General features: G+C 41.0%; 1 protein-coding gene across 1 annotated transcript in view; it reads left to right on the plus strand.

The window, feature by feature from the left end:
- Positions 1 to 24,448, plus strand: part of LIMS1 (LIM zinc finger domain containing 1) — a 170,384-nt gene that overhangs the window by 23,350 nt on the left and 122,586 nt on the right. The window lies entirely within an intron of this gene.

A 24,448-nucleotide genomic window follows, 5' to 3' on the forward strand; every position in this document is an offset into this window, starting at 1 on the left:
TATCACTGTATCATGATCACTTTTTCTAGTTAAAAAAAGCAATATGTGAAGTTACAGACATGGTATGATTACAGCTTTATAATATGTAGGTATAAAATGGCTAGGAAAATAAAAGGTGTTTTTTTTTTTAAAAATAGCTTTATTGAAGTATATTTACATTCCATAAAATTCCCCCGTTGTAAATGTATAAGGTTTTCATATATTTATGGCGTTGTGCAGCCATCACAGCATGCTGTTTGAGAACGTTTCCGTCACCCAAAAGATCGCTCATTCAGCCCCTCACCCCCAGCCCTAGGCAAGCAATGGTTTGCTTTCTGTCTGTATAAATCTACCTTTTCTGGACATTTCATATAAATGGAATTACACATTATGTAGTCTTTAGCATTTGGCTTCTTTCCCTTGGCCTGTTTTTGGGGTTTGAATCAGAAAAACTCAGTTTTCCTCCTGTGTTTCTCCTTTACTCTCACGTTATTACCAAATTCACGACCCTTCTGACACCAGATGTGAGGGGCGTTTTCCCACACCAGCCAGTTCTCTGTGACACCAGCTGTGTGTCCTGCAGTTTAACTCAATTCTGAGGTTATGTACCTGGAGATAGCATCAGATCCCACAGTTTAAGGGCTCAGTCCCACAAGACTGCCCCCCGCTTCATATACCAGTCACAAGTAGTAGGTCCCCAGATTACCCACGATTTCTGTCCAGCGTGGCTACAAATCAGAGGTTTCTGTGACCTCTTCCCCCTTGGATTCGATTATTTGCCAGAACAGCTCACAGAACTCAGGGAAATAATCACTTGTGTTTACTGGTTTATTATATAATAAAGGATATGATAAAGGATACAGATGAGCAGTCAGATGAAGTGATGCATAGGGCAAGGTCTGGGAGGGTGCTGAGCACAGGAGCTTCTATCCCTGTGGAGTTGGGTTCCATCACCCTCCTTGTATGTGGATGCGTTCACCAGTCTGGAAGCTTTTGGGATTTTTCTGAGGGCTTAATCACATAGGCGTGATTGATCATTAGCTCCATTTCTGGCCCCTCTCCTCTCTCTGAAGAATGCGGTGTCAGGCTGAAAATTTCAAGCTTCTACATCGTAGCTTGGACTTTCTGGTGACCAGCCCCTATCCAGGAGCCATCCAGAGCCCAACCAGTCACCTCAGTAGAACGAAAGGTGCTCCTAGTGCCCTTATCACTTACGAAATTACAAGAGATTTAGGAGCCCTTTGTGAGGAATCAGGCAGAAATCCATATATCTATTTCTTCTTATTTCACAAGAATTCTTCCATGTTGTAGCACTTATCAGTATTTCTTTTGTTTATATTACTGAGTAATATTCCGTTGTGTGGATATACCACATTTTGTCTATCCACCTACCATATGATTGACATTTGAGTTGTTTCCAGTTTTTGTTTATTATGAATAATGCTGCTTTTGACATTTGTGTACATGTCTTTGTGTGGACAGATTTTTCATTTCTGCTGGGTAGATTCCTAGGAGTGTAATTGTTGGGTCACATGATAAGATTTTGTATAAGAGACTGCCTGAGTGGCTGTTTCTAGCAGTAACGTGTGAGAGTCTCGCTTGTTCCACACCCTTACCAACACTTAGAATTCATTGTCCTTTTGACATCATAGCAGGTGTGAAGTGATATCTCATTGTGGCTGTAATATTTTTGTAATTTTTTTATTATGGTAAAATACACATAAAATTTACCATCTTAGCCATTTTTAAGTGTACAGTTCAGTAGTGTTAATTACATTCACATTGTTGTGTAACCATCACCACCATCCATCTCCAGAACTCTTTTTATCTTGTAAAACTGCAACTCTGTCCCCACTAACAGTAACTCCCCATTCCCCTGTCCCTCCACCCCTGGCAGCCACTATTCTACATTCTGTCTCTATGACTTGAACTACTAAGTACCTCCTATAAGTGGAATCATGGTATATTAGTCTTTTTGTGACTGGCTTATTTTTCTTAACATAATATCCTCAAAGTTCATCAGTGTTGCAGCATATGTCAGAATTCCTTCCTTTTGAAGGCTGAATAATATTCTATTGTATGTATGTATCACATTTTTCTTATCCACTCATCTGTTGGTGGATGATACTTAGATTGCTTCCACAGTTTAGCTATTGTGAATAATGCTGCTGTGAATGTAGGTGTACAAATATCTCTTTCATTGTGGTTTTAATTTGCATTTCCCTAATGACTTAATGACGTTGAGCATACAAAGTGCTTTTAAAAATTTTAGTCTTTTAGTCTTTTCTTTAAACTCTTAACCTATAATAGTTCTCACTATAACAAAACAGAAGAGTAATTTGAGAATATATTAGCAAATGGGGTAGGGAAGTTATGGGGTCTGGATAGAACTGACTTGAATTTAATTAGATGCTAAAATGAATGTATTCATTAAAAATAAACATTATTTCCTTTACGCAGCTGTTGATAAGTTTTTTTCTGTTGGTTTAAAAATATTGCTATCTTTCAGTTTTCTTCTTATTCCCTGGCATTTCTCTTTTATGCTAAGAAATCAGGTATGGAGATTTGAATCCTGAATAGAACTAGATCATAGAGGAACCTAGTTATCGAGGTAAGAAGGTTAAACTCATTAACAAGTCACTGCTTTAACCCCAAATGGTTTGGCAGATTGTTTTAATAAGCATATTATTACTGTGGATCTTGTTAAAGGCCTTGTTTATATAGCACACTGTTACTCAAAGTGGATTGTTGATTTGGTTAGAAGCAACCAGGAAAAAGGTCTTCTACTAGCTTGTTAGTGCTTTCTTCTTAGTGGATGTCTGTGTTCTAATCCAGCACAGCTCCGTGGAAGTAGTTTAGGCAGTGTTGAGAACTATGATTATTTGTCATTTCTCTGTGTTGAGAATGGGGAAAAGGAAAAAGTTTTTCTCCAACAAGGCAAAATTAGGAAATAAGCTACCGGTCTCCTCTTTCTGTATCTCTCCTGTCATCCTCTTTTCTGAAGAGCCTTCCACTTCTGTTCTGGACCCAGTTCCTTTCAGCTTCCTGAGGGAGCTTGTCTTCATACGTCTCCTTTTCTGCTAGTTCTTCTCTTAACTTTGATATCCTTCCTGTCTCATGTTTTACCTTCTATGTTGACAGCTTCCTTGAATGAAGGGTCCCCATTTTTTGCCATCTTTCTTTGCACATTACTCCTAGAAGTTTTGTTTCACCACTGAGGTGACCTTCTCTAATATCATTAATGACCTGTTTCTAACCAGGTCTCTATAGCTTTATTAAGTGTTGGTTCTTAACTTTTTTATTTCACATTATTGATCACTCTTGTCTTCTTGAAATCAGCCCTTACTTTGACTTCTCTGTTATTCTGTTTGAATGACTCCCCTGCTAATACTTTTGCCATTCTCTCTCTTTAGTCCTGGTTTATTGTCTTCTTCCTGAATCTTATCTGTGCCTTACTTCTTGAATTTTACTTCTGCTAAATTAGTTCCGCAGAAAACTCTTTGGTGATTCTCCAGAGCTGGCCATATAACTAGGACTTGTCTCTGTTTCGCCAAGCTTAACTCTGCCTCTGATAATGCCCAAAGTTCCTTTTTCCCAATACAAAATTAATAGTTCCTCTCTCTGTACCTCTGTGGTACTTTATTCACACTATTGGTAGCGTAGCTATCACATTGTATTTTATTTGGTTTATATTCATCTGTTGTCCCCTTGTAGGCTGTGAACCACTCGAGAGACTACTATCTTTTTCATGTCTAAGTCCCTAACATAACCTATTACACAGGATAGACACTCTATAGAGGTTGAATGGGATAGGCCTTCTAGTATCACTCAGTACTCATCACCCTGATATTCTCCTGATCCGAAAATATTGGCATCCAGCCTTTCCCATTCTCTGTACACATAGCCTGCCTTTTGCTAGTGTAGCTATTCTTCTGTTGATCCACATGTCTGTCTTTATGCCAGTACCACTACACTGTCTTGATTACTGTAGCTGTGTAGTAATTTGGAAATTGGGAAGTATGAGTCTTCCAAACTGTTCTTCTTTTTCAAGACTTTTACCCTATTCTCAGTTCTCTGTTTTCTAGCTTCCAGTAGCTCATTTTTATTGTTACTGATTCTTAAGAAATATGCCTCTCTGCATGGAGAGCAGGTGGAGTTTCAGTTGAACCCAAGTGACTTTTTCTGTGGCTTACTTCTTTTTCTGATCCTTTCTCTTTGCACATTTCAAGAAGATAATTCTATTTTCAGAATGTTTAATGTGCTCAAATTGCACATTAACTCTCATGGCAAGACCCTTGGCTTGTTTGTTTACAGCAGTGTCAACAGTGTGCAGTGTGTAATGCGACATTGTAGACCGTTCCAGTTTTGCCATACTAAAATTTGTGGGGCGTTCCTTTTTGAAAGTACTCATTTCTTTGATGTCTAAAGTGCCACCTCTCTTGGCCATAAAATACTAAAAGAATCATTCTCTGTTTTCAAAAGGGTCTAGAGTATGTGTACTGGATCAAATCTTTCCCCTTGTATTAGTCATTTAGGTGAAATATTGGCTGAAAGGCCTCTATTGTACTTTTCAAAGCTGAATTACATGTTGTGCTGTGCAGGAAAGGGATTAGTTCAGAGTTCTCTATAGTCACTCTGTCTGTCCATTGGAATCTTTTGGTTGCAGACAACAGAAAGCAACTCTGGCCAACCTAAGTCAAGAAAGGGAATTATTGAAAAGGCTATGAAATAGATAAAAGGAAAACAGATTATTTAGGTCTTGGAAAGAACAGGGATATTAGTTACAGTCTCTTCAGATTGTCTTACTTGGGATGAGTCTTTTCTAGCTGTATTTCGTGCTTATGTCATTTGGTTCAGGATTCCCATATCTGGAGTAGTGAGTCTGCCTGGCCTAATTTGGGCATGTGCCCACCTTTGGCCACTGGAGTCAGGGCTTCCTTATTCAGTCTCACCAAAGGAGAAGAGAGGTATTAGTACTAGAAAAGGGGGAATGGATCGGGGAAAAACAATATATGTCCACTATGAGGGCTTTACCTAATTTGTGGTTCATCCATTTTAAAAACAAAGGTAATTCAAATCCCATTAATCCTAGCACCCAGTGCCAAATGGGGTGTGCAAAGACAGCTAAGATGGATTCCTTTCAAAGAACTTCCAGTATGTAGTTTTTTAAAGGTGTTAAAAAGGAGAGAGAGACGGACAAAAAGAAAGAAAGAAGAGTTCTGCAATCGTACTGGCTAGAGATGTAGTAGGACTTCAGAGAAGGTGGTGGTCAGTGTGAAGTAGAGAACACTTTATTAGTCTGGAAAGATGCAAGGAAGTAGTAGGGATGTTCTAGTTCATGTAATAAATAGTATTTTAAGAAAGAGATCCTCACACTAAAAAATATTTCCGAGCTGCTGTTTCCAGGAGGTGCTGGGTTACTCCATGTTGATGTAGTTCCGTACTTTGTAATCCTGCAACCTAACTATAAACACCAAAAGGTTTCTTCAGTACATATCTCAGGAACACTTGTCCACTATGCACGCTCTTAAAAATTAATTCCTGCTTGTGAGGCATAAAGATAGATTGAGGAAAATTATTCATCTGAGATCTCTATGTCATGGCCGTATCTAACTGAAAAGTAAACCAAGTTTGATCAGGTTGGGCCTGGAGAAGGTGCCAGAGCGTCAGCAATCAGTGCATGTGCGCCTCGTTCTTCCGTGAGAGAGTGTGCTACTGCTTTCTCCTGTGAGCCTCCGTGCTCTCCTGGGCACAATTTGTAAGGTCCAAGATTTCCTGTCTCCCTGCCCAGATTCTGCCAGGCTTAGTGCAAGTAAATTCCTTCTGAGGGAGAGAATTAGTATCCCTCTGCGGCTCCCTGCCGTTTAAGAGAGTGCTTTTAACTTTTGGTTCTTTTAAAAATTATTGCTCTATGATTGAAGCAAATGGCCCATGTTAACTGTTACATAAACTTAGAGAGCCGGTTGAGGACAGTGGCTGATATTTGGCAGGGTTAAATGGGAGTCATGATAACAGAGGCTTTGATAGCAATGGAATCTGGGCTAAGCTTTCTCTGAGGCGAGTCAGGATCACAGAATCCTAAAATAGCAGAGCTAGAACAGACTTTAGAGAACTAACCAGTCCTCTTTCGTTAGGAGTAATGACAGTTTGCATCAAGGTTACAGTTCTGTGGTATTCTCTCTGCTCAGGAAGAAGAACCCCTCACTTTGTAAACTACCCTGATCGGTGTCATAAACTGCTGAGGGACAGGAAATGCCACATTGCAGGCTAATGGAGACCCAACGCAGCCTTCCCAGAATCTCTGAGGACCTGGCTTTGGGCCATGCACCACCAGAACTGCTACTGTGGACCCCGGTAGACATTTACTGTATATGGAGGAGTCATGGGCCAAATCATTTTCAATCTGAAAGTACAGACTTTGGCTGAATTATAGAGGTCTCTGGAATATGGGGAAACCTGAGATTACTCACTCTCCCTATGGAGAGCTTTGAATGATAGTGACCAACATTTGTGTAGTGTTTCATGATTTACAAAGAACTTTTCTCCTATGCCATTTTATTTAATCCCCACAGTTTTTGGAGATAGGCTTGATTATGATCATCCTCTTTTTTCAGATGAGCAAACTGAGACTTAGAAAATATTTGTCTAGTCACATAGCTGGTTAGTAAAGTGGCGGAGCTGAAATTAGAACCTGGATCCTGGAATTTCAAATCCCGTGCATTTCCTAGGCATTAAACTGCTTCTGGGTAATCCATTCAGTAGTGGGAAACAAAAACTTTGACCTGTTTATTCTGAAATCAAGGAAACTGCCACATGTTTTACAGGGTTTTATGTGTCCAGCTACTGAGGAGAGGAGGAGAAAGGTAAGGGGAAGAATGCTGGCTCCTGGCGGTGTCAGAAGGTTATGAAGATCCCATGGAAAGACTAAGTGTCGGAGCTGCCTCTTTCCTGTGTGCTCAGTTGCCACTACTGCCCTTCGCAGCTTCTTGGGAATGAGTCAGACCACCGACACCACTCTATGCCTCTGGGGTCTACATCTGGTTCCCAGTGGCCTGTCACCCCTCCCTTCAGTTTTTAGCATGTAGTCCTTTGATTAGTGTTGCTAGAGGACAGCTTTCTCTGAAGAAACGTATCTTCCTTTATTTTGGAGGTAGAAACTATTATACACATGGGGTGATAAATACAAGTTATTCATGACGGCTTGCCAGTAGAGCTAGAGTACGTTGTTTGTTCATCACCATGGGTTATTTTGCCAAGTATTTTGTGTAAACAGCTTCCTGAGTTTCTGGATACCTCATGATAATTCGTCAGCCACTCCTTTGCAGCTGAGAGGAGTGGGCTGGATTGTAAAATCCAGAGTCCACTTGGCAGCCAGCCTGACCAAATACGTGATGTGGTGACTGCAGGAGGCTGTCAGATACCCTGGTAACTAGAGGAGGTGCGTTCTTTAGGTAAGGAAGACACAAACTGTTGTTGAGTGGCTCCTGCTTATCGTGAGGGACCAGCAATACCAGCGTTACCTGCACGCTGTTGGAAATGCAGGATCTTGGGCCCTACCCCGTTACTGAATCTGAATCTGCATTTTAATGAGACCCTCAGGAGGATTCGTGTGCATGTGAAAGTTTGAGAAGTGCTGGTATAGTGTCCATTGTTGGTTGCTTATCAGCATCCATTTCCCTCGTTTTTCTTAATAACAAAATGCAGCTTCTTCCATTTATTTCCCCCTCACCCCTAGACAGCCATGTGACTCTATCCTTTGTCTAAGCTGGTCAGAGCATGGTTTTCCCTCTGTGACTTGATGGTTCAGGGGTAATCATTTGACTTAGGTGGGCCCAGTTGTCAGGAAAGACTTATTCTTTGTTTTGGGTAAGAATTTTGTCTCACTTCTAGCAGGAGAGAAAAAATAATGAAGCCTGTTCTTCATAATAATAATTAGAATGAATCTTCAGATGATGAAGATGGACCCTTATTTCCACTGGCACCATCCTGTGACCATGAGAGGGTCAGTCTTGAGATGCATCTGACACTGAAGCTTTCAGAGCAGAGAGATGGAAGGAACCAGGATTCTTGATTCTGGCGTTGAGCTGCTGATTTATCCTACACTTGGATCTCTCCCTGCCTCCGATCTCCCAATTATGTGTGATAAATTTTCACATGGTTTATGCCAGTTTGGCTTTGGGTGTTTTTTATTACTTGCAGCTGAAAGCATCCTAATATATTCAGACGTGGAAATGGATACTAGATGCACAAGGCAGTGTGTATGCTGATCTTCCTGTAAAATAGCTACTTTTTAAGATGGTTATAGGTTTTTCTCCTAGTCTAATGAATAATGCTTTTGTTACTGCCCAACGGGGATCTTCTGCTAGCCGCAAGACGTGCCAGTAGTCAAGAGGCAAGGTGGTAGGAAAGAAAGGACTTTTTATTACAGCTTGCTAGCAAGAGGGAAGATGGCCGACTAATGTCCGAGAAAACCATCTTACAGAACAAAGACTACAGGCCAGTTGTATAGAGGGCTGGTCTCTGAGAGGGGAAGGCATCTGGTCTCAGGGTGGGGGCATCCATCTGGTCTTAGTTCCTGGCAGTCTTTTGTTTTACTTGATATGCATCAGAGACTGGAACACCTTATACCCTGATCTTTCAGTTGTCATTAATGATGGCTGTCAGCATAGACTCTCTGCCCAGGGGTCATCACATTCCTAAGGAATTCAAAAGAACAAAGTTATCAACTTATAGCAGCTGGGAGGGGCCATAAAGTCCAGAGTTGGTCAGAGGTCATCCATAGTTACAAAATGTTTTCTTTTCTCCATTATGGCTTCCCTTATGTCACCCTTGTATTGAGCCCATATTCCTTTCACCCTGTGGTGATCATTAACTTGTTCAGAGGAGGGTTGGTGTAGGGAGAGGAAAGCTATAAGAAAAGTGAGAATAATGGGAAGGCTGAGCTGAGAGCGGGCAGACTCAGCAGGACTGCACGCTGGACTGTAGCGCGTGTGAGGCTGTAGAGCCTGCTGGCTGGAGTGCTGATCCGTGCTATGCCCCCGATTTGGTGTTTGGACCTCAGTTTCCTCTTTTGTAAAATGAAAAGAACAATAGAAATAGTGGAGGTGGAAATGCTTTGAAAATTTGACTTTTTTTTTTTCCTAGTTTATTTCTCATTTTTAACTATTTTTGTTTTTTCCTTATTTATTGTGGTACAACACACATAATATAAAATTTACCATTTCAACCATTTTTAAGTGTACAATTCAATGGCGTTAAGTTCACATTAACAATGTGTGCAACCATCACCACTATTTCCAGAACTTTTTTAAGTTTCTAGCAAACAGAAAGAGCTTAGACTAGCTAGATACTTAATAGTTACAGGTACAGGTGTGGGAAGAACGTCACTGTGGCATTCTCGTTGCAATATCTCTGAAATATACTAGAAGGTAATCATAGATTTAAAGTTGATTACCCTTTCTTCCCTGGAAATTGTAGGGTTTGTTCCATCAACTGAGAGCATGTGTGCATTTTTATAATACTCAAAATGCTTTTGCTGTTCTGGTATTTCTCATCCTTTTTTAATGTGACTTAGTCAAATTAGCTTAGTCTGCAGAATGTATTGGAGACAAATATCCTTTTACATCAACTGTGAAAAAAATTTTAAGAGCACATTTAAAGGTAGGAAAGTAACACTGCAGAAACTGCCAAGAGGGCTGATGTAGCACTCAGTTCCCACCATCAGGACCGATTGAGCAGGGAGCTAACATCTCTTCCAAGAAGTTATTCTGTGTGGAATAACTTATGTACCCTTACAGATGGGCTTTAATTCAGAGTTTGCATGTAAAGTCCTCTTGAGAAAGCTATGAGATAGATAATTCTAATACTCCTTGATTTCTACAGTTGTTAGGAATGCTGGTCTGGAGATTGTGGGAATTGGTTCCTGAGAATTTTAAAATGTCCTCAGCAGCGTTAAAACATTTGAAAATAACTTATAAAATATGTTGTTCTCAGGGCCGGCCCCGTGGTGTAGCAGTTAAGTGCTTGCGCTCCTCTGGTAGCAGCCCAGGTTCAGACCCCGGGCGTGCACCAACGCACCGCTTGTCAGGCGATGCTGTGGCGGCATCCCACATAAAGTGGAGGAAGATTGGCATGGATGTTAGCTCAGGGCCAGTCTTCTTCAGCAAAAAGAGGAGGATTGGCAGATGTTAGCACAGGGCTGATCTTCCTCACAAAAAAATAAATAAATAAAATATATTGTTCTCGAATAATTCACATTACATGTAATTGAAAAAATTTGTTAGTCTGTAAATATGAGTTGATTTTAATTGCCTATGATTTATAATTATTTACATTCCATAGGAGTAAGAGAATAAAACTAAGTGTGGTCTTATAATTGACTATCTTAACTTCCAAAACTTTTGCTTCATTTTGCAGAACAGTGTTAGTTTTGTATTACATTAGAAACTACTTCACAATTATGAAAAGGCATGATAAAAATCTAATCTCTTAATAGGGATCATATTCTTCACATTTAAAAGAATTTTTTCTTGACTTTTTAAAACATCCTGTTATCCCCTACCCGCAAATGAAACTTATGTGAAATTGAACATACTCTGTGATATGGTTGCTGTGGAATCTGGGGAGTCTTCTTCATGCGTTTGCGAGCAGTGTGTGTGTGTTCTTTTATAATATTTTCAGTGATTGATCAACATTTAAACAAACAGAGAAACAGTTATAAAGTGGTCTGCCACTAAATCAACCTTGAAAACCATTATTTGACAGTCATTTATTCTACAAATATTTATACCAGGGACTGTTCTAGGTGCTGGGAATTTAGCAGTGAGCAAATAGAGCCCACTCCCCCCACCCCCGCCACTCCACCATGGAGGTTAAGGTTTGGAGAGTCCTTTGGCCTCTTCATTTCCTGCCCCAAAGAAGAGGTGGTGGAGAACACCTCTCTAGTGCCCTTCCTGTGGGGAGTGTTCACCTCTGCATTCTTAGGGCCTGCAGAGGGCCTGGCATAGGGTGGGTGTCCCACAAATATTTGCTGAATGAATAGATGAGCGAGTGAATAATGAGGTTGCCCTCACCTCTCACCTGGATTATTGCCTCCTAACTGGTCTTCTTGCTTTCTTCCACGCTTTCCCCAGCTCCAGTCTATTCTTAAAGCAGCAGCCAAAATGGTCTTGTTAAAACCTAAGTCAGATCCTGTCACTCTTGTTCAGAGGCCTCCAGTTGGTCTCCATTTTACCCAGACCCTACAGCGTCTGGCCTCCTGCTGCCCTCTGGCCTCATCTCCTACTGGTCTTCCCCTCATTCATTCCCTTTCAGCCACATCTGCCCCCTTGCTGTTTCTCAAACTTATCAGAGCCAGGCTCCCATCCCAGAACCTTTCATCAGCTGTTTTTCTGTCCAAGAAGCTTTGTCCACAGATGGCCACAGGACCCACTCCTTCACCTCCTGTGGATCTTTTCCCAAATATGGCTTCCTTAGTGAGGCCTTCCCCAGCTGCCCTATCGAAAATTGCACCCTTCCTTTCCTTGGCACTCTGAATCACCCTTCCCTGCTTACTTTTCTCCTGGTGCTTATCTTCTAAAACACACACACACAGCTTGGATGAATGAATGGATGGAATTTAGTATTTTTGTCATCTTCCTCTCCATACTATTAAGTACCACCAAGGTGAGAATTTTCCTGTTTTGTTCATTGATGTATCTGTAACATCTAGAAGAGTGCCTGTTAGGGCACTCAATCAATATTTGTCAAATTAGTAAAAAAAACCTTTAACCAATGTTTCTGTCCGAAATATACTTTTAGTAGTGCCAGAATGATGCCTTCGGTGTCTATGTGTGCTCTAATAAATGACCATTGGTTTTGCCAACATTGTGGCTCAAGGCTAATTGTTCTGATTGTAGTTCTAGTTGGATAACAGAAATGTTGATCCTGCCTTCCCTAATGAACCTAGTAGCTCAATGAAAAACATCAGCTGCATTTGTCATTTGATTGCAAAGTGCAAACGCAAGTACACATCTCACTGTCAGTGTTGTTGGTATTTGTCACTCTCCTTCTGTCGAAGCTCTCACTCCACTGTTTTTAACTAATGCAAATTGAAGAGTGTGGCTCACATCCAAAGTGAAATGTGCTGACAGGGTGAATGTTTGAACATTTGCTCCAAAGACTCATGCAATATCAGATCATAGAGGCACCCTCAACCATTCCTATCATCTTTGTCACTTGCTTGAAATGTCCTAAACTCCTCCTCTAACTCTTCAGTTGGGTTCTCCCTGAGGAAAGGTTTCCCTGCATTTTATTCTCTGAGGTATTTATCAGTTGAGGGGGAATGGGAAAATTGGACAGAATAGAAAAGTTCCACCCCTTCTAATCTCTAAGTGAAAGAAATTTTGACAATCCATTTGCTGGTTTAGATGTATGGAATCGTTGTGTTTAGATGCAGAGAGCAAAGTAGTGGTTGGAAACATGAAAATTAGGGTTGATTAAACCTTTTGCAAGTTGTTTAACCTATTTGAATCTCAGTTTAACAGATTTTACATATTTTTATAAGTACCTGATGAAGTAGCTACTATTATTAGCTATTTTACAGATGAGGAAACAGGCTTAGAGAGGTTAAGCAGCATGCTCAAGGTCACATGGTAAATTAATAATAATCCACAGGAGCAGAACCAATAGTGCGTGTGTGTGTATGTGGAGAGAGAGAGAGATTAATTGGATTTAAGGAATTGACTCACAGAATTATGAAATCTGCAGTGTGGGCCAGCAGTCTGGAGACCTCGGAAGAGCCCATGTTGCAGTTCAAGTCCAAAGGCTTTCTTCGGGCAGAAGTCAAACCCCGTCTTACTTCTCAGCTGCTTTTACCGTCATGCTGAGCCTCTCCTCGTTTAAGCCTGTAGCTCAGGACTGGGCACACGTGGAGATTGAGCACACAGTGAAGTTCCACAGAGGTGGCTGAAGTGGAATGTACGTAAGGTTGCTACAGCTTTGTTGCCACGTTAGAGCTGCAGCTGCAGTGGGGTTGTCTAAAAGATGTGAGAGATGACAACACTATAAAAGAAAGAAGGGTGTGAATTACACAGGGTAGCCTGAAGGAGCCTGTCTGTGGTCATCATCCAAAATGGGCATGTGGTGCTGCAGTCCTCCTACCCCAGGGCTCCGGGAGGGACGGGCTAGAGCTGTGCTCCAGCTCTCTGAGAGAAACTTGTAGTGTCATGTCAGGAAGTATGTGCGCTAGAGGAGATCTCTGAGCTTTCTCCAAGTCCGTTTCTGTCTACACTCAGAATTGCTCCATAACTGAATGGAGCTCTGAAACACTTGGTTTTTTCAACTCAGCCTTGTTCACTGTGGGTACTGTTAAAAGCCAGGCGGTCGCTTTTTTTCTCTCTTGGATACCCTGTCTACATTCCACAGGGGTGATTGAAGTGGGATGTATATAAGGTGGCTACAGTGATGCCGTCATGTTAGGGCTTAGCCAAGGTGATACAATTTCTGGCAAGGTTACTAAAGTGGATGCTTTAAAATTTGGTAGGAACAAAGGTCTCTGCTAAAATATGGTTGGCACATAATTTAGTCATTTAGTAATCATAGAGGGTGTTAACCAACTCTTTTCTGTCTTGGAGAAGAAAGTAAGAAATAAACTGATTTCAACTGCATTATGAGATAAAGTTAAAATTCTGTCTTGAAGGACAGCTGAATTTTAAAATGAATGCTTAGGGAGGGAATGAATTTGTTTAAAAGATAGGCAGTGAGATTAGAAGACCTTTTAAATCAGTCTTTGTAAATTGTAAAGGTAAAATTATTTTTCTTAATCCTACCTGATCATTTAATTGACCTTAGGGACGCTATCCTTATGGTCTGTTTTGTATGTTATGCCCCTTTTTGTTTTTATTTTTTATTTATTTATTTTTTTTTGTGAGGAAGATCAGCCCTGAGCTAACATCCAATGCCAATCCTCCTCTTTTTGCTGAGGAAGACTGGCCCTTAGCTAACATCCATGCCCATCTTCCTCTACTTTATGTGGGACGCTGCCACAGCATGGCTTCACAAGCGGTGCATCAGTGCACGCCCAGGATCCTAACCTGCGAACCGCGGGCTGCCGAAGCAGAGTGCGCGCACTTAATTGCTTGCGCCACCCGGCCGACCCCTCGCCCCCTTTTGTTTATGTGCTGTTGGTTTTATTTTCCACATTGCTAGCTCCGTCTCATGTCTATGTGCAGTAAGATGAAGCATTTCAGAGTTTATCAGGCTGCGTCATTTGCTTTGGGGCCTGGGCAAGTTAGGCCACTTCTCTGCTTCACTTTCCTCATGAGCAAAGTGGGGATTACAATCTTGCCTACTTTCCTTCCTGTAAAGATTAAATGTGGATGATTCCTGGCGAATCACCCAAAGCAGTACAAGACTCAGTAAGCCTTTGATTCATTTTAGCTGCTTTGATGATGGTGATGCATTGATGCGATCCCTGGGGGTAGAATTAAGGATTCCAACTAGGAGTGTCTTCTGTGTCAGCGGTTCTCATCTCATCTTCAGACAACTTTTTAAGATATATATTATTTATACCCTCATTTATATAGATGAGGAAACTGACTCTCAACGGTCACCTGCCCAGCGCCACACAGTAAGGGGCAAAGCTGACTGGCATTCAGACTTGGGTCTGTAAGACTCAAACTCTTTAAAATATATCATGCTGGAGTTTTTTTTTTATTGTGGTAAAAAACACATACCATAGAATTCACCATGTTAACCATTTTTAAGTGTATAATTGAGTAGTGTTAAGTATATTTACATTGTTGTGAAACAGATCTCCAGAACTCTTTCATCTTGCAGAACTGAAACTGTATACCAATTAAACAACAACTCCCCATTTCCTCATTCCCCAGTCCGTGGTAACCACCATTCCACTTTCTGTATCTATGAATTGCACTACTTTAGATACCTCATATGAGTGAAATCATACAGTATTTGTCTTTTTGCGACTGGCTGTTTGACTTAGCATAATGTCCTCAAAGTTCATCCATGTTGTAGCATATCTCAGAATTTCCGTTCTTTTTAAGCCTGCATAGTATTCCATTGTAAGTATATACCACATTTTGTTTATCCATTCATCCACTGATAGATGTTTGGGTAGCTTTTACCTCTTGGCTATTGTGAATAATGCTGCTATGAACATGGGTGTGCAAATATCCCTTTGAGACCCTGCTTTCAATTCTCTTGGGTATGTACCCAGAAGTGGGATTGCTGGATCATATAGTAGTTCTATTTTTAATTTTTTGAGGAGCTGCCATACTGTTTTCCATAGCAATTGCACCATTTTACAATCCCACCAACAACACACAAGGGTTCCAACTTCTACACGTCCCCATGAAGACTTGTTATTTTGTTTTTTCGGGGTTTTTTGTAGTAGCCATCCTAATGGCTGTAAGGTGGTATCTCATTGTGGTTTTGATTTGCATTTCCCTGATGATTAGCAGTATTGAGCACCTTTCCATGTGCTTGTTGGCCATTTGTGTATCATCTTTGGAGAAATGTCTGTTCCAAGTCCTATGCCCGTTTTTTAATTGGGTTATTTGATTTTTTTTGTTGTTGAGTTATAGTTCCTTATATATTCTGAATATTAACTCCTTATCACATATATGATTTGCAGATATTTTTTCCCATTTGTAGGTTGACTTTTTACCCTGTTGGTGGTATCCTTTGATGCACAACAGTTTTTAACTTTGATGTAGTCCCATTTGTCTATTTTTGCTTTTGTTGCCTGTGTTTTTGGTGTCCTAGCCAAGAAATCATTGCCGAATCCAATGTCATACAACTTTTTCCCTATGTTTTCTTCTAGGAGTTTTGTTGTTTTGGGTCTTACATTTAGGTCTTTAATCCATTTTGTGTTAATATTTGTATATAGTTTAAGATAAGGATCCAACTTTATCCTTTTGCATATGGATATCTAATTTTCCCAGTGTCATTTGTTGAAGAGACTCCTTTCTCATCATGATGTTTTTGTTTTCTTTTGTTTTGTGAGGAAGATTAGCCCTGAGCTAGCATCTGTTGCCCATCCTCCTCTTTTTGGTGAGGAAGATTGGCCCTGGGCTAACGTCCATGCCCATCTTCCTTTACTTTATATGTGGGATGCCTGCCACAGCATGGCTTGATAAGCAGTGTGTAGGTCTGCGCGAGGAATCCAAACCTGCGAACCCCAGGCCACCGAAGCCCAGTGTGCGAACTTAACCACTACAACACTGTGTTGGCCCTGATCATGATGTTTTTTAAGGGTAGAGGAGAGAGAGTGATGAGAGAGAGGACAGATAGTTATTTGAGTAAAAAATAATGCTAAAATATTTTTTGGCTTGTTTACTGCTGCATAAATGGAGAAAGGTATATTTAAATCTCTGCTTCTTGTACGATATGTTTATAAGAATTATGGAGAGCTTGTTTCCTCGACTTAGATGGAGTTAACTATTATTTATATTTGTTTGTGTGGAGAAAAGTAAATCAAGACATTACAGTAATACAATATTCTCTTTGGCTCTGAAGAGACCAACTTTCCAGAAACTCAGGGTCGTTGGCATCCGGAAGTTGCTGGCAAGTTGGTGATGGGGGAGGAAACCTTTTTAATGGCAATCTAACGAGGCCCTGAACTCCCAGAGCAAACAGACACAAAAGAGAAGAGCCAACAACCCAAAGAGGTTCTATTCTGTATACTCTGATGGCTTGATTCACAGTGGGAGCAGCAGCGTCTGAGAAACTGTGGCCATCCCCAGGAGGCAGTGGAGAAGAACAGGACATGTTGGTGAGGAAGAGCCAGGAGAAGGGAGAGCCAGCCGTGGAGGTCAGCAGCAGTGGCAATGGGCAGGAGTGGCAGACCTTGAGGAAGAGGCAGCAGATTGAAGGTGCTGTGGTCCTGTGTGGAGGGGAGTGGAGGCACAGAGCCGCTCCTCCTTCACCTGAAGTATTAGCCCTCAGGTAGCTAGGAAAATTGACTCTCCAGAAAAACTCAGTCCGTAGGAACTTTGAATAGCTAACTAAAAAAAAAAAATTTTTTTTTACTGATGTGGTTACATTGCTCAAAGATGCTAAACACTTCAAATGTCTGATTCTCTTGTTAAAATCTCCGGGCTATAAATAGGATTATGGAAACCTCATTTGTATCTTTATTCCTTTCCTTTCTGCAGTTAAGTGTTAAGTGTCTGTGTGTATTATTTATTGTAAAGAATGCAAATGTTGTGCATCCTTCCCTCAAGGTTATAGTGCAGTAGAGAAGACAAAATGTTTATGTATAATGATAATGATAATAAGAGGATAAAAGGTTGTCTTTTTAGATAATCTTTTGAGGTTATCTAAAGGAAGAGAAAGGTCTTTTTAAGGCTGGAGAAACTAAGCTAAATATTCTGTAAAGCTTATAGATCTGGGTCCTCGATCACATTACGTCTTATATGGTAATAGCAAGAGACTTCATAACAGTTATTCTGTGTCATATCAGTGTGAGTAGTAATTGTGGAATGTTTTGAGCCACATTCCACTACTGTTCCACTATGCTAGGCATTCTCTTTGAGCTATTTGCAAACAGTGTGAGTACCTCTGAAAATGAACATGGATGTGTATAATTGCTTATTACCCACATGATTCTACTGAAGTGGGACAATAGATACTCTTATAGAAATGTTGTAGTACTTTACATTGGAATAGCATTCTGTAGTGAAAAAAGCAGTTGCACATAATATTACATAAAGTATAAATGCTTATCAATGCAGTGGTAGAAGTAGGAATAATAACTATTTTAGACAGTGAATCTTAAACATTTGAAGAATCTTTGAAGACGCTCACTTTTTAGTTTTTGAGCATTTAGCACATAATCCTGCATAATAAGAAAATACAGACAGAGAAACATGGGCTTAAAGACATTATTTAGGAGAGCTGTTCAATGTATGGAGGGGGCGACTGAGAGACTCTTGAAATTTGCTTGGGGAGAGTATCTCATTTGGCATCATCTGTTCTTCTATTGCTCAGTCAGATTTGACTTAACAGCCTGCCTCCAGGCCAAAAACCACTGATGCTTACATTTTAAAAAAAGGTGGGTAAAGGGTGAAGTTCTACTGGAGAATCTGAATTTAGTGCAGCAGTTGCAAAACTGTAATAAAACACATAATTAAATACATGTTGAGCTCATGTCTAAATATTGGTTGTATTATGGGTGGCCTATTACAAAGCCACTAGAAAAGTTATTTTGAAGGAGAATTTGAAGAACTGTAGCTTCTTCCTTTTTTTTTTTTTTTTTTTTTGGTGAGGGAGATCAGCCCTGAGCTAACATCCGTGCTAATCCTCCTCTTTTTGCTGAGGAAGACCGGCTCTGAGCTAACATCTATTGCCAATCCTCCTCCTTTTTTTCTTCCCCAAAGCCCCAGTAGATAGTTGTATATCATAGTTGCACATCCTTCTAGTTGCTGTATGTGGGACACGGCCTCAGCATGGCCGGACAAACGGTGCATCAGTGCGCGCCCGGGATCCGAACCTGGGCCGCCAGTAGCGGAGCACGCGCGCTTAACCACTAAGCCACGGGTCTGGCCAGAACTGTAGCTTCTTAATCATGGGACTTATATCTAAACCCTGACTTGGTATCCATATCCTTTGTGTCTTACTGTTCTCTTTTGCCTTCCATGGATTTCCCTTTATCGAGGTATAATTGGCATACAATAAACCACTCATATTTGAATTTTACACCCTAATATTTGACTCATGACATCAACACTACAATCAAGACAATGTGCATATCGGGCCGGCCCCGTGGCTTAGCGGTTAAGTGCACGCGCTCCGCTACTGGCGGCCCGGGTTTGGATCCCCAGGTGCGCACTGACGCACCGCTTCTCCGGCCATGCTGAGGCCGGGTCCCACATACAGCAACTAGAAGGATGTGCAACTGTGACATACAACTATCTACTGGGGCTTTGGGGGAAAAAAAGGAGGAGGATTGGCAATAGATGTTAGCTCAGAGCTGGTCTTCCTCAGCAAAAAGAGGAGGATTAGCATGGATGTTAGCTCAGGGCTGATCTTCCTCACAAAATAAATAAATAAATAAATAAAACTAAGGAAAAAAAAGAAAGATAATGTGCGTATCATCCCCAAGTTTCCTCACGCACCTTTGTCATCTTCTTATCCCTGGGTCTCTGGGATTAGGGTCCAGAGATTGGATTGGTGGTTGCCATTGGAGTGTATGGTAAAATTCTGGGATACATTGTCTTAGGGAATTCTCTTAAATTATAGAACTGGCCTAGATCCCTAAGGCAACTCCTGGCCATTGAGCCTAGTTCTCCACCCACCTCTCATCCATGCCTCTTTGGGCCTAGAACCCAGCATAAATTGCACTTCTGAACCTGTGGTGCGAGTTAGCTTTGTTGGTGCTCTGCAGTTTCCTGGGCCATGTCAAGTATGCTTCACCTATGCTTTGCCAGTGCTTCCCAAACTGTAGTGAAGATTGAAGCTTTGCTGTTTTTAAAAAATAATTTCCAGTCCATGGTAGACTGATGCTTCTGTAAAAGACAATAAAAATGGGTTACTAGAAAAATGAAATGAAAAAAAGTCATATGAATATGTCAAGTTTTTCTTTTTAGATTCAGCAGATATAAAAGTTCTCTGTCAAATTAGTTAAGTTTCTACATGTTGTTCTCAACTTTTGCACTGATTTCATTGCACATTGACAACAAAATCTCATGATCACAGGCTATACTGAGTAGCACTGTGATAGGCAACGCTGCTTGTCCCTGTGTGTTCCACTGGGTACAGTGATCTTTTGGCCATGCTTTTAGAGTTTCCTGCTTGGAATGTTCTGCAACTTTTGGCCAGTTATTTTGACTTGAGAAATGAAAGGAAACTAACAGTTGTTGAATACTTAATATATGCCAGCCAGTGTGCAAAACATTTTTTTTTATGATGTTAGTTGGGGGCTTGTCATATTTGGCTTTTGAGGTATGTTCCCTCTATACCCACTTTGTTGAGAGTTTTATCCTGAACATATGATGAGTTTAGTCAAATGCGTTTTCTGCATCTATTGAGATGATCATATGATTTTTATCCTTCATTTTGCTAATGTGGTGTATCACATTGATTGATTTGTGGATATTGAACCGTGCTTGCATCTCTGGCATAAATTCCACTTGATCATGATGTATGATCCTTTTAATGTATTGTCGAATTTTGTTGAGGATTTTTGCATCTATGTTCGCCAGGGATATTGCCCTGTAATTTTCTTGTCTTGTAGTATCCTTTTCTGATTTTGGTATCAGGGTAATGCTGGCCTTGTAAAATGAGTTTGGAAGTGTTCCCTCCTCTTCTATTTTTTGGAAGAGTTTGAGAAGGATTGATATTAATTCTTTTTTAAATGTTTGGTAGAATTCACCAGTGAAGCCATTTAGTCCTGGACTTTTGTTTGTTGAGAAGCTTTTGATTACTGATTCAGTCTCCTTCCTGGTAATTAGTCTGTTCAGATTTTCTATTTCTTCATGATTCAGGCTTGGCAAAGCATTTTTATTTTTTATTTCTAAGTAATCCTCAAAAAACCCTGCAAAGTAGGTGATGTTAGCCCCAGTGAAGGAATGAATTAACTCACTTGTATTTACATATTCATTTAAATGATTCTGAATCCTTGCTATGGGCCAGGTATGTCCTAGGCTCTGGGGATACCACAGGAAGCAGAACAGGCAAAACTCCCTGTCTTTATGGGGATTATATCTTGGTTGAGGAGGAGACAGATCATAAATAAATAAAACATATTAGATGGTCATAAGTGATGTAGAGAAATGTAAATTAGAGAAACATCTAGGGGATGGGAGGTGGGGATTGCACGTTTAATAGGGTGGTCAAAGTCTTCACCGCAGTGCCATTTGAGCAAAGATCTGAAGGGGCTGAGGGAGAGCCTCTCAGAGCCAGTAGCAATGCTAAACGTCCTGGAGTTTTTGAGGAACTCCCTGAAGTTAAAGACCTTCTCCCAGTTAGTAAATGGCTGATCTGGGTTTGAACTCAAATTTGGCTTTTTCTGTTATGCTTTATAGTCTTTATTCAGTCTCCATGCTCCTAGTTTAAAAGATGCCTGAATACAAATAAAGTGGAAATAAGTTTGGGAGTGGGGGTGCAATTTACGTGTGTTAGGGAATTAGTCTGCAAGTCTGCTCTTTGTGTGGATTTTGCTTTTGATTAGGTCTGGATATTTTCTAAGGCTTTGAATATCTTTTTGCTAAGAGTACAAAATATATGGGTTTTGTAGTTGAGTTTCCGTTTTTAAGTGGATGAAATTTCTCTCGGGGACATAGAAAGCTAGACAGAATCAGGGAAAGAATATTCAAAGGAGAAGAGATGATTAAAGCTTTGGAAAGAAGGCGTTGCTTTTATTTAAGCAGTTTGAAGTCAAGGCTTGTGTAACTCATTATCTGCTTAGGAATGACCTGGTACTTATTAGGCAGCTCTCCTTGCATTTGACAGGAACCTTTGCTGGGGGTCTTTTCTCACGCGGCTGCTCTCCACTGCCCAACATTTGCATTCTGCACTTGCCGCCAGCTCTGACCCAGACCCTTTACCTGTGGTCCTAGCTGCTGAACCTTGGACTCCTCTCTGCCCTGTCATCTCCTCTGCCAGCCCCAGATTGGGGGGTTTGGGGAGGAAGAGGAGCAATATGTTGTTATTCATGATTTTTAGGTGTACTGTTCTCTTTGAGCTTGAATGCCACATGAAATTGACAGGGCAGGTATTCCTATACCTATTTTGCAGGTGAGAAATGTGAAGCTCAGAGACATTAAATAATATGCTCAAGGTGATCATCCCCCAGTAAACCTTTGTAGAGATTTGAATCAAAGTCCTTGGTTTCCATATCCCCTGATTGCTGCTATGCCATCTCCTTTTTCAGCTACGTTTTGGACTAAGCAGGCTTTTGTGAGTTAATCATGATTTTATTATATGGACTTTTTTACACTATATGGCTCCTGTAGAAATTTCAGAATTGTAAACTGAATATAGAATTGGCTTCAAATTGCTGATGATTGAGTTGGGGACTAATTGAATATCATTTGACTTTTACAGTACCTTGCTAATTTTTTTTTAAAGACAATTTTTTTAGAGCAGTTTTAGGTTCACAGCAAAGTTGAGGGGAAGTACAGAGATTTCCCATATACCCCCTACCCCCACACATGCATGGCCTCCTCCACTATCAACATCCCCCACCAGAGTGGTATATTTGTTACAATTAATGAGTCCACACTGACACATCATAGTCACTCAGAGTCCATCCTCTACGTTAGGGTTCACTCTTGGTGTTGTACATTCTGTGGGTTTGGACAAATGTATAATGACATGTATCCATCATTATAGTATCATACAGATTATTTTCACTGCCCTAAAAATCTTCTGTGCTCTGCCTACTCACCCCCCCCATGCCCTGCTAATTTTTACGTTGAAATTTAATAATTTAGGTAAGTGTGCTTCCAAATTTGGTGGGATACTCATTACTTTTGGAATATGTATTACCTCCTGTCGGTAACAAGCCCTGACACCTTTGGAGTCATCAATCATGTAACTAACGTCTCACACTATTTTTTTCCTCACCAGTTTGTTTTATCATTTGTAACTTCCCCTACAAGATTGAGGGGACGGGCATGGGATTTTTAAACGTGGAGTAGTATGTTTTTCGATACTTTTGCAAACATATTTATATGCTTTTTAGAATGTGACCTAAGAATTGTTCATTCTTCAAACAAAGAGAAACAGAAGTCAACAAGCTTGGCATTGACGACTATGTGGTAAAACTTCAGCCCTCCCAGAGTTAGCTTGAAATAGTGAGTAGTTTTGCTGCCCTTAGGACTCTCAAGGAGCCCATGCCTAGCAGACACTGATAATTACGTCTTTGTTTAAAGCTGTGTTAGCATCCAGATGTTTTTGGCTCCTTCCCTTTTCTTCATCAGAAGACATTTCTCCTTGCGATTTGTCTGGGCCCTTTGCTCTGATGCACTTCTGTGGTTCATCTTTCCTTAGTTCAGATTCCAACATTTGACAGCATTCTGTCGCAGCCAGGCTGTCGGGCTGCGTGGTGTGGATCGAACGCTGATTTTTAGAGGAGAGGTTGAGCTGCAGCCTTCCTTTTCTCCATCTTCCTTTTAGGCGTGGTTGAATTTTTCTTTAAAGAACTCTGTGTTGGGAATCGTAGTGACTATTCCACAAGTCAGTCTTGAGTCATCAGGGTTGTTTAGTTTTTCTGCTTTTGTGTGTTTGTATGTGAGTGTGGTGTTCATTTTAGATGTTTGGATAACATATGATATAGCATTCTTGATTCTATAGCCAAAACCAACCACAAGAGGTTGCCAACAGGACAGAAAAAAATAGCAAGGTAATACTGATAGGCACATGTGCTGTACACCTGCATCAGGACACAGAGGCAGCCAAGGCCAGGATTCGAAGTTCTGCTACACTCGGTAGATGAGATGTAACAGAGTAGAAGGTTTGGGAGTGCAGGAAAGGCCTGGTCTTGTTGATGTCAGTCTTATAGCAATGACAGAGGCTTATTATCAATGACTGGTTTTCCCTAATCATTTTAGTTCTTTTTTTCGATAAGGGGTTTGGATTTACGTTCATGAATGAGAGCTAGTAGGTACCAGGTTTTATTCATCCTGGAGGGGGGTGGATTAGAACCTTCGATAATGTGTCAGAACCAGTTACAGTCCAATTTTAACAAGTCTTTTTAAAGTGCCTGTTGCAGTTGAGTCTTATGCCTTACACTGCAGTGGTTACAAAGGTAGGGGGCAAAGTTCCCGCTCTCAGAGTCAGGAGGAGCAGAGGAAATCCCAGATGTACTTGAGACATGGCAGCACACGGTCACTGTCCTAAAAAGAGCTGCCGAGTGAGCAGTCCTCCTGGACAGGAGAGCTCCCTCAGGCAGGGGAGAGTGCTCTCTAACGGGGTTTTATGACCACCTCAAACACGGAGGCTGCTTTCCATTACTGCTTCACGTTTCCTGACACGGTTCTTTGATCTTGACTCGTGTGTCCAAATTCCTTGAATATGCTTTGAAACTCCCAGAATACAGTATGATCTCTCAGAACTCCCAGTGCACTGAGCATATTGTTGTATAATCAGTGACCTTTGTCTTCCCTGGACTATGAGCTCATTAGAAGCAGTTAAACTGTGTTCTAAACTGTGTAGGCCTCCTGTTCCCTGAGGCCTAGCGAGTGCCTGCCGTGTCCTAGCAGCCTAGCAGCCGGTGCTCTTGCAAGTTACTCCCTTCCCTTTATTGCCTTTCCCTCCTCTTCTGCTCTGTGAGCACAGCCAGTACACTCACTTCAGTTACTGACTTTATAAAGCCCCTCTTGTGTCGCTTCGTCCCACAGCTCTTTGCCAACATTGCTCTGCTGTTTCACAGAATATTGCAGCGTGCTTTGTGTGTATCTCACAGTCTGGGAAGTTACTCAGGGGCCCGGCTCTGCCTTAGTCATCCTTACGTGCCCTGTACCTA

This window comes from Ceratotherium simum, chromosome 40 (genome assembly GCF_057802395.1).
Source record: "Ceratotherium simum simum isolate JZ-2026a chromosome 40, ASM5780239v1, whole genome shotgun sequence".
Taxonomy (NCBI): domain Eukaryota; kingdom Metazoa; phylum Chordata; class Mammalia; order Perissodactyla; family Rhinocerotidae; genus Ceratotherium; species Ceratotherium simum.